Source organism: Passer domesticus, chromosome 9, assembly GCF_036417665.1.
Source record: "Passer domesticus isolate bPasDom1 chromosome 9, bPasDom1.hap1, whole genome shotgun sequence".
Classification (NCBI taxonomy): Eukaryota; Metazoa; Chordata; class Aves; order Passeriformes; family Passeridae; genus Passer; species Passer domesticus.
Window position 1 is genome coordinate 8,783,177 of NC_087482.1, and position 8,687 is coordinate 8,791,863.

Genomic DNA, 8,687 nt, shown 5'->3' on the forward strand with positions numbered 1-8,687 from the left:
CCCTCATGAAGCGAAAGCAGCGGCGCAGGCCAGCCCGCGAGCAGCACCGCAGGCAGGGATCGCTGCTTCCCCTCCTGGAGCTGCGGGACACGCTGGGCTGCAGCGTGGAAATCGCCCCCGAATCTCCCAAATCCAAGCCTAACTCCCCCTGCTCCGTGTGTCGGGAGCCGGGGCAGGATGGTGTGAGCAGCTCCAACCTCCCCTGAGCGGCCCCGCACTCCTGCAGCCCTTCCCACGCATAAATAAGTGTCAAAGACCTGTCTGCTCGCTGTGCCCTGCGAGAGCGCTGCCCTGCACCGAGCATCCCCCTCCTCCTTCACTTTCCCTGCCATCCCTCTGGCAGCAGGTTTTGTCTTTTTTTAAAAAACCCAGGTGCCAAACCTGTGTGAAATTACTGATATTCACTGAAATCTGGCTGAGAAGCACTCAGTGCTCCCCTTCTGTACGGGAGGTCACGGTCAGTTTTGTGGCACCATCACCCCACAGCCGCTGCCTCACCTGCAGGTGGCTGGGGCTGCTCACCGACACAGAAGGGCTGTTAAAGGCGTGTTGAGCTTCATTTACTCAAGGGTAGAATTAATTTGTTTGAACTATTTATTTCAGATAAAATAATCCCTTTAAAGGCTGCTGCTACTCTGTCATTTTAGGCATGTCCATGTCCACCTGCCTTCACTTTGCTTTGGTCTGTGTGGAACTGCAGAATGTGACAAAATGGCATTTGCAAAAAGAACAAGTAAACACAGGCTTAATGAACTCACTTATTTTGCTTCCTGTACTTATGACTCATAAAATGAAAATCCTTTAATGTTGTAACCCAAATAAATTGCCATGTTGGTTGCCTCTCGACTGTACTGCAAGTAGGGAACAAGAAGGGCTGAGAGTGAGGGATCAGGAAAAGGTGAGGATGTGCTCAGCTCTCATTAAGTAACATTATCCTGCTTCTTTTGCTTTTGAAGGGTGGAAAAGCAAGAGGTGATGTCTAATGCTCCCGGGCAGCAAACAATGGGTGGGGAACGCTGAGCTGGGTGCAGCACTTGGCAATCTTTGGGGTGCAGTGATGAGGTGCCAGTGCTTGATGGTATGGATAGAAGGGGACACGCCTCAGCCTTGTGACACGTGGGGTTAATGGGGCAGAGCCACACCATGTCCCTCTGAGGGGACCTGGGTGGCACTGCCACAGCAGTGTCACATCCCAGCTCTGGGCAGGAGAGGTAAAAAATGATTTAAAAATTAGTTTTTTATCTTCCTGGGCAGGAGAGGTGCAGGTCCCACAACACCTGCCAGACTGAATATCAGGAATGAAAGGGTTAAACTGAGGCCACCCTCTCCTGAGACAAGTCAGGCAGGTTCTGGTGATGTAGGGGTGATGTGGCAGCTTGAAAGAAAGGATAAACAGAGCGTGGTACAAACTGCTTGAAGAAAATGATCCAAAGAGTGAAAACAAGGCTGGGCAGTTGGGAAGCACAGGGAAAAGATGCCTCATCATGAAGTTCACAAGAACTGAGGCAGCAGCCAGCACACCCCACCCTGTGTGTTCACTCAGCAAGCATGAGGATGGCATTGTGGGGATATCCTGAATAAATAAACACCTGGGGTTTTCCAGTCACAGGGGGTGATATCACACCCACAGCACGAAACTGCAGGTGGACCATCACTGGCACAGAGAATGCTCTGTCCCTGCGCTGGCACCAGTGGTGCCACACCACAGATCTTCTCCCATCCAGTGCTGTGTGTAACCACAGCTGAAATCACACTGCTGGCAGCTGCAGTTCTCTGCAGAATCCCTCCACCCTGACCTGACACATCTTCAAACTGCCTTGCACAGAACTGCACCATCTACTAAAAAAAAAGTTAAAACAGTATTTTTCTCTTTTGCTTCAGCAATATGCCCAACCTTTTCCTTTCCCCACTTTTATTTATGACTCCTCTCTGCTGTCTCTGCCACTGAGGTATTCATCCATGTGTTCCCATCATTTCAGGTTCCCTTCCTGGGCCATCCAATCCCTCAGCTGTTACAGCTCCTCATAACCCACATTTTGTGAACAACCACAACTCCCACAGTGATGTCCATTTCAGCCCATTCCACACAGAAGCGGAAAAATTTCTTCCTGAGAAGGAATTAATGCAAGAGAAGTGGAGATCAGTAAATGACTACAATAAAAATACCCTTCAGCTTTCCTTTTTATTCTTCCATATTTTTCCAGCAGCTGCTTAAAAACTGGTATTCAGCAATAAAATGACCTGATAACATTTAGGTCTTTGAGACATAGATATTTTATTTACTGAAAAAGTGTTACTAAACCACTTTACAAAAACATTCACCAGGCTTTGCACACTTCCAAGAAAATGCATACAATTCCTCCTCTCTTTATGCAATCATTGTTTGCTCCTGTTCAAGCTGACAGATGGTATGAAAGTTTTGCACTTGACATCCATAATTGTCTTTCCCACAGGCGTGTGCTCATCGATGATGTGCTCATTGCATCACCTCCTGACTTGGAACATTTTTTTAAAAAGCTGTTTCACATATGAAATCCTGGGAAAGGTGAGGGCAGGAACGGGTATTTCCACTTTTGCTCCTGGTTGTGGGCTGTGCAAGTGATGTGATGTGTTTGAAACCCAGATGTTAACATGGTCACTGTATAAATACATCAATAAATTCGTCCAGGCTCTTGTCCATTCACACTGACTGGACTGTGGCCATCTAAGAAACCACCTGAAAAATAAAGACACATTCTGTTAGTCAAAGGGACTCTCACAACGTCAGGTGGCACTTGCAGGGAAATTGTCCATCAGCTCTGCCATGTTAGATTAAAAGGAAGCACTAAATTGCCTCATGTTTTGAAGTATTTTATATTTTATTTCACGCTATAATTTTTTTAACAGCCAAATAAGATTTAGTTTCTCAAGCAAGGGAAAATGTGCCGGAGAGTGTATTGAAATCAAGTTTCTGGCTCAGCGAGGGGAGGTGACCTGAGCTCAGTGCAGGAAAGAAGCTGTTGCTGTGGGATTGCACCCAAGGAGCTGTGGGCCAGCCTGGAGAGTGCTGCCTTTATGTCACACCCAGGGGACAGTGATGAGTGAGAGGCCAAGGCTGGCTATAAAAAGACCTTGCAGCAACTGGTTAAAGCACATCTTGGCACTATTAATGGATACAGAAGGGACATGGGTCAAGAAGCTCTTTGCCAAAATAACCTTCATTGCACTGTAATGTCAGAGACAAGGGAAGAGCTCCATGAACTCAAGAACATTTCATTAATAATTATTAGTACAATATTAATAAACTATTATTTACATTATTTATATTAAATAATTTAAGTATTTCTATTAAATAATTTATTTATATATTTATGTTAAATATTTCTATTATAATTTAATTTATTATTTATTTATTAGTTCAATGAGGCATCTGTTTCTCCCTTTTCTCATCTGGGAAGAGAAACAGATGACCCAAAATGCCAGTGCTTTTTCACCAGCTTTTTTTCAAAGGCATTTCAAATTCCTGCAGTCAGAGGAATTGCTGAGGACATGTCCCCTGTGGTTCACTACTAATATATAGACAGGTTGGGTTTGTGGTTTTTTTTTGTTTTTGTTTTTGTTTTTTTGTTTGTTTGTGGTTTTTTTGTTTTGTTTTGTTTGTTTTTTGTTGTTGTTGTTGTTATTGTTTGTTTGGGTTTTTTGTGGGTTTTTTTGCATGAAGCTATGCTGGCAGTCTGGAAATTTGTGAGGAGGGTAATGGAATATTGCAACAGCCCAGGAAACTGCATATTGTACTAGTAGAAAAAAAATAGGAAGAGCAGAAACAAAGTTTCCTCCTCCTTTAGGCACAAAATACACAAACAAAAGATTTTGAAGATGTACAGATTGGCATAGCAGAGGAGTTAGCACATAATCAAGGACATTTTTAAAACCTGCTGAAATGCCATGAAAATTCAGGGCTATAAACACGTGGGATGCTCCAAGTCTGAATTGGAATATTCAGCACATTCGTCACTGGGCTGGAAAATGTTGCTGCTCTTCCAGTTTCAGGGGTTGAAGGACAACAGAAGCATCTCAAACTCTGCTGATTGCAGGGGTGTGTTTGGTTGGTTGGTTTTTTGGGGTTTGGTTGGGGTTTTTTTGGATGTTATTTTTAATTACAGCAGAGTCATTTTTTGGAGCCTGGTGTAAGGGCTGAGGCAGAATCAGAGACACGAGACTACCAGAAAGATGGCAAGGACAATATACAGGATGAATCATTAAATAAAAATGTTCTTCCTTGTTGGAGATGGACATAAAGAAATATTAGCCAGCAAGTGAAGGAATATCAGCCAAGAGAACATGGGGAGCTGGTGGAGGGGGAAGATGCTCAGGGGGTGGGCACCTCCCTTCAGGGCCCCACACTCAGCTGAGCTCTGCTCCTATAAAAAATCACTACAAAGTCAGACTGGCAATGGTTAAATGAACTAATTTCCAGCCTTGGTTCACTCTGATCCCACTGCTGAGTCACAGAACTCCTGCACGGTCCCTGCTTCTCCCACTTCCCTGGACACTCACCCAGGGCCCATCTCCTCATCAGAAACCAGGCACTGTGCTGTGGCAGAGCTGAGAAACTGCAGAGAAAAGACATTTCCATCATGCCCTCCTAATATTTCATTTGCCTTGGAATGAATTTCCTCTGCTCATCTTGTTAAAGACAGATTATTTTTGCTTTGCTCATTACACAGACCTGTCTAAAGCACTGTGTCCAAGGATGAAAAATAAATGAAAGCTCCAGTGGTGCCGTTACCCAGCAGAGCTGATGGATTGCACTCTCCTGTGGCTGCTTTCAGCTGCTGTGTCTCGTGAACCATGCTGCTAATTTCACATCTCAGTTACTGCAAAAATGCTAAATAAAGGTTTTGTTGTTTTTTTTTTCCATTTTATCCCTAAAAATGTGTGATTATTCACATGGCAAAAATGATAAATCTAAAGATTTGAAAAAGTGAAGAAGTGATGGCTTCAAGTCAGCATCATGCACACACAACTTTCATTTAAGTCTTGCTTAGCTGAGGAAGTACTTCCAGCAGAAATATTAATTTAAGATTTTCCTAACTTTCATGACCAGTCTCATCCTGAAGTTGATTTACTTTTGCTGAGTAATACAGGATTTGTCTTTAATTCTTGAAATAATAGGAAACAGAAAGAAGGCTTACTTAAAAAAACTACACCTAAAATGAATTTTTTGTGTGGTTCAGCTATTTCTATTAAATTGGTTGTGCTATGTTCCCTTCCAGGAATTTTACATCAACAAAATATGGCACCAAAATCACTAAGCAGGGTAAAAATCCAGAAAGATTCCTTTGGAAAAGGTGTATTTAATGCAGCTGTAACACAGGGTGGAGATGAATAAAACACTACACAACTATTAAAATAAATATATGCTAAAATACCATACCTGTTTTTATGAAACTCTGAATCAAAATCAATCATTAAGGCCAACTGGAAAAAAACAAAGTTAAATAGAATTCATTGATTGTTAAGTCAACAAAAATCTGAAGAAAGATACAGATAAAACATTTGAAGATCTTTATTTTGTTTTTCTGTCCTTTTAATCTTGCATTTCTTTATTTCAACCAAAAAAAAAAAAAGGCAAAAATTCTTGGGAAAGAACCTGTTTTTAAAAAGTTGCTATTTAGAAGAGCTTGAGAAGTTGTTTATTGCATGACGACTCATTCCCACAATCTGTGAGTGCACTGCCACGTGCAAACCTCTTGTCTTCTCAAAATCTGCTAAAGTTCTACAAATCCTAATTTCTAAACCAGGAATAGAAGCATCAGTGAAGAACAGCTCTGCAAATTCTTCTACTTCCACTAGAGGATGTTTCACTGATCACCTTCAAAGGGCTCCCACAGCTCAGAGAGTGGCACAGAGGATGATGGTAAGTGGGAACTTACCTACCAAAAAAAAAAAATTGGTGAAGATGCGCATCCTGAAATTACAGCCCTCCAGAAAGAGGTCATAGTTGACTATTCCCACAAAATAATTCAAGAATGTCCTAAAATTTGTAGAAAACAGAAGCAAACATAGTGTTTAGTTTAACTGACAGCTGAGCATTAGCTTGGCCAGGCTTTCCAGAACACACTACAATCTCCTGGAAAGGCTGGAAATGCACCAAGTTCAGGGCACAATGGAATATCCACAGGTGATTGTCAAAGTGTAACTGCAATTCAAACACTGGGAAGGTCACGTGTGGCAAAGGATCCTTCAGGGCTGGAAACTGAGACACACAAACAGAGGACAAGGAGTAACTGGGCAGTACTTACTCGGTGCTGGGCTGAGGGGTCCGGGGCTCCCTGCCCGTGGCCACGAGGCACTGCCAGCTCCTGGGGGTTCCACGGAGCAGCCCAGGACTTGACCCTGGAAAGGACAAACGGGGCCCTGCCCAGGCAGGGCACAAGTGCCCTGGACAGGAGCTCCTGAGGCTGCCTGGGGTCAGCTGGACACACAGCCCCTGGGACAGAAGGTCTCAAAGCTGCCAGCACTCTCCGGGGCTCGAGGGGTTTAGGAATTGTCCACCAGGACCTCTGCCGTGCTTCCCTGTCTGCACATCTGGGTGCTGGAGTCACTCTCTCCCTGGCTGCACATCTGGCTGTTGGATTCATTGCTCTTTAGTGACTCTAGAACTCAATTTATTTCAGCACTACCCCACCAAGCTGAGTGAGGACGGGTCACAGACTCCACTCACCACCTCCTCCACCTGATCCTCAGTTCCTGGCCCCTCTGAAGTGAGCAGCACAAATCCCACTGCCTCAGCAGGGCCAGGATACCATTGGAAGGAATTTCCTTCATTTCAAATATGAAGAGTTGAAGCTCTTGGATTGCATTAAATGAGAAACAAAGAGTTTTAAATTATTTATTTGATTTCTCCACATGATCACAGTTAGTTTTACATCAATAGGGTCTGTTACTACTTACAAACAGAATGCATATTAAAATGAAAGCACTCCTTTCTTCCCCAGAGTTACAAAAGGGTCTCGAGCCTCCCCAGAACAGAAGCTTCTTGTAAGCATAATGATTTTTGAAGTCTTTAAGAGTCTGCATTCAAGACCTAATTCTAACAGTTTAATACAACTCAAAGCTGATTTAAGTTCCTAGCAGGAGATAGGCAACCTCAAAGTGACTGCAGACTTATAGTAATGCTAATTTACACACTATGTACAATTTAGATAATTCTCTATTCCCCCTACTGGTCCCATTTTCACCACCCCCTTTTCTCTTTTCCAAATTGAATCTTGTTATTGGTTCCACTTTTCTTTGAAATATATACACGAGAATCCATTTTTCAGTCAAGAAGTGCGATGGTATTTTACAAGGGAACAGCAAAATGCATGCTTAACTGCAGAAAACACACAGCTTCATATGGAACAGCAAGTCAACATCTAGAGATTCAGTGTTTAAATATCTGCTGACTGTCTTTCAGCTCATTTTATCAAGAAACAAGAGGCTTCTGCTGCATGCAGTACATGATGGGAAAATCATTCTACACTGTATGTTAGACTCTTTTTTTTAGCAATACAAGGCGCACATTATATTAGGATGAACTTTGATTTTTTGTTTCTTTACATTGTTTTACATTTCATTCTTAACTTAAAAAAATAAAAACCCCAAATATATATTTGATTGTTGTCCCAGAAAAGATTTTTTTTGTTGTTGCCACACCTTCATTCTTTACATTTCCCTTTCATTTGTCCAAATCAGCATTACTGCTTTGCCACATCGTTTATGGGAAGAGAGAATCACGGTCAGTCTATGCAGTTCTGTACCAGTTTGTAATTGGCAATGGTATCTGATAAAAAACCCTCTCCATTCTACTCCTGTCTGCAGGCTGAAGAATTCATTTTAATTCATTTTCTTAACCCCAGGCAGTGTTAAGTGCTGGAATTCTCCTATTCTAGGCACGACCCACACTGCTCTAAGCAACTGTTGATCAAGGATGGAGTCAGAGAGGTTTTACTATGACCCTATACAAGCAGCAAAGGTCTGGAGACTTGTGCTGACACCAAGACGCTTTTGTTTGGTTGGAGTACATAGAAACACATAGTCTAAGAAACAAAACAGAACAAAACTAGGAAAAAAAAAAAAGTAAAGTCCACTGTTTCTCCTCCTTGGCTTGAAAGAGCAAGAACAGAGTTTCCAAATCCCGTGCTCTCAGGTTACCAGTTTTGGTTTCTAACCAGCCTCCAAGTGATCTGTGATTTCACACTCCCTGCAGGCCCAGGGCAGGCACATTCTCCTCCCCAGTGTCCATGGAACCATGTGGAAATGTTTCTGTGCATGCACATTTGTGACATCTCCTCAACACTTTGGTTCACAAATACATTGACTGCACATGGAAAATCAGTGGGCAGGCATTAAACTGTGGCTCACTGTTTAAGCACAGAATATATGTAACTCTAATTTAAATGAATGAAAGGGTTTTTTAAACACAAAGCAAATGCAGATCTGGGAGATTTAACACCTTCAGCGTTAATCAACACAGTGAGTCAGATTTTCCTCTCCACTGCTACTGCATATTCTGCCTTTATTCCATCTACAGAATTTTACTTCCATTATGCCTCTGCATCTGAAACAAGTACAGACTCCATCACCCAGTGAAGAGGAGCTTTCTTACCTCTGTTTTAATTAAAAGATGCAGTTTCTCAGAGATGTTTGCACCTAAATGGTTC

General features: G+C 42.6%; 1 protein-coding gene and 1 long non-coding RNA gene across 5 annotated transcripts in view; one reads left to right on the plus strand and one right to left on the minus strand.

Annotated features, from left to right (window-relative positions):
- Window positions 1-8,687, minus strand: part of LOC135307124 (uncharacterized) — a 142,130-nt gene that overhangs the window by 103,809 nt on the left and 29,634 nt on the right. The gene's annotated exons all lie outside the window — the stretch shown is intronic.
- On the plus strand, window positions 906-5,074 carry LOC135307603 (uncharacterized). Of its 2 annotated transcripts, none has more exons than XR_010368314.1 (3): window positions 906-1,211; window positions 1,980-2,545; window positions 4,707-5,074. It is a non-coding gene; the product is annotated as an uncharacterized LOC135307603 (long non-coding RNA). The 2 variants fall into 2 exon arrangements; XR_010368316.1 differs by lacking the exon at window positions 4,707-5,074 and adding an exon at window positions 2,887-4,319.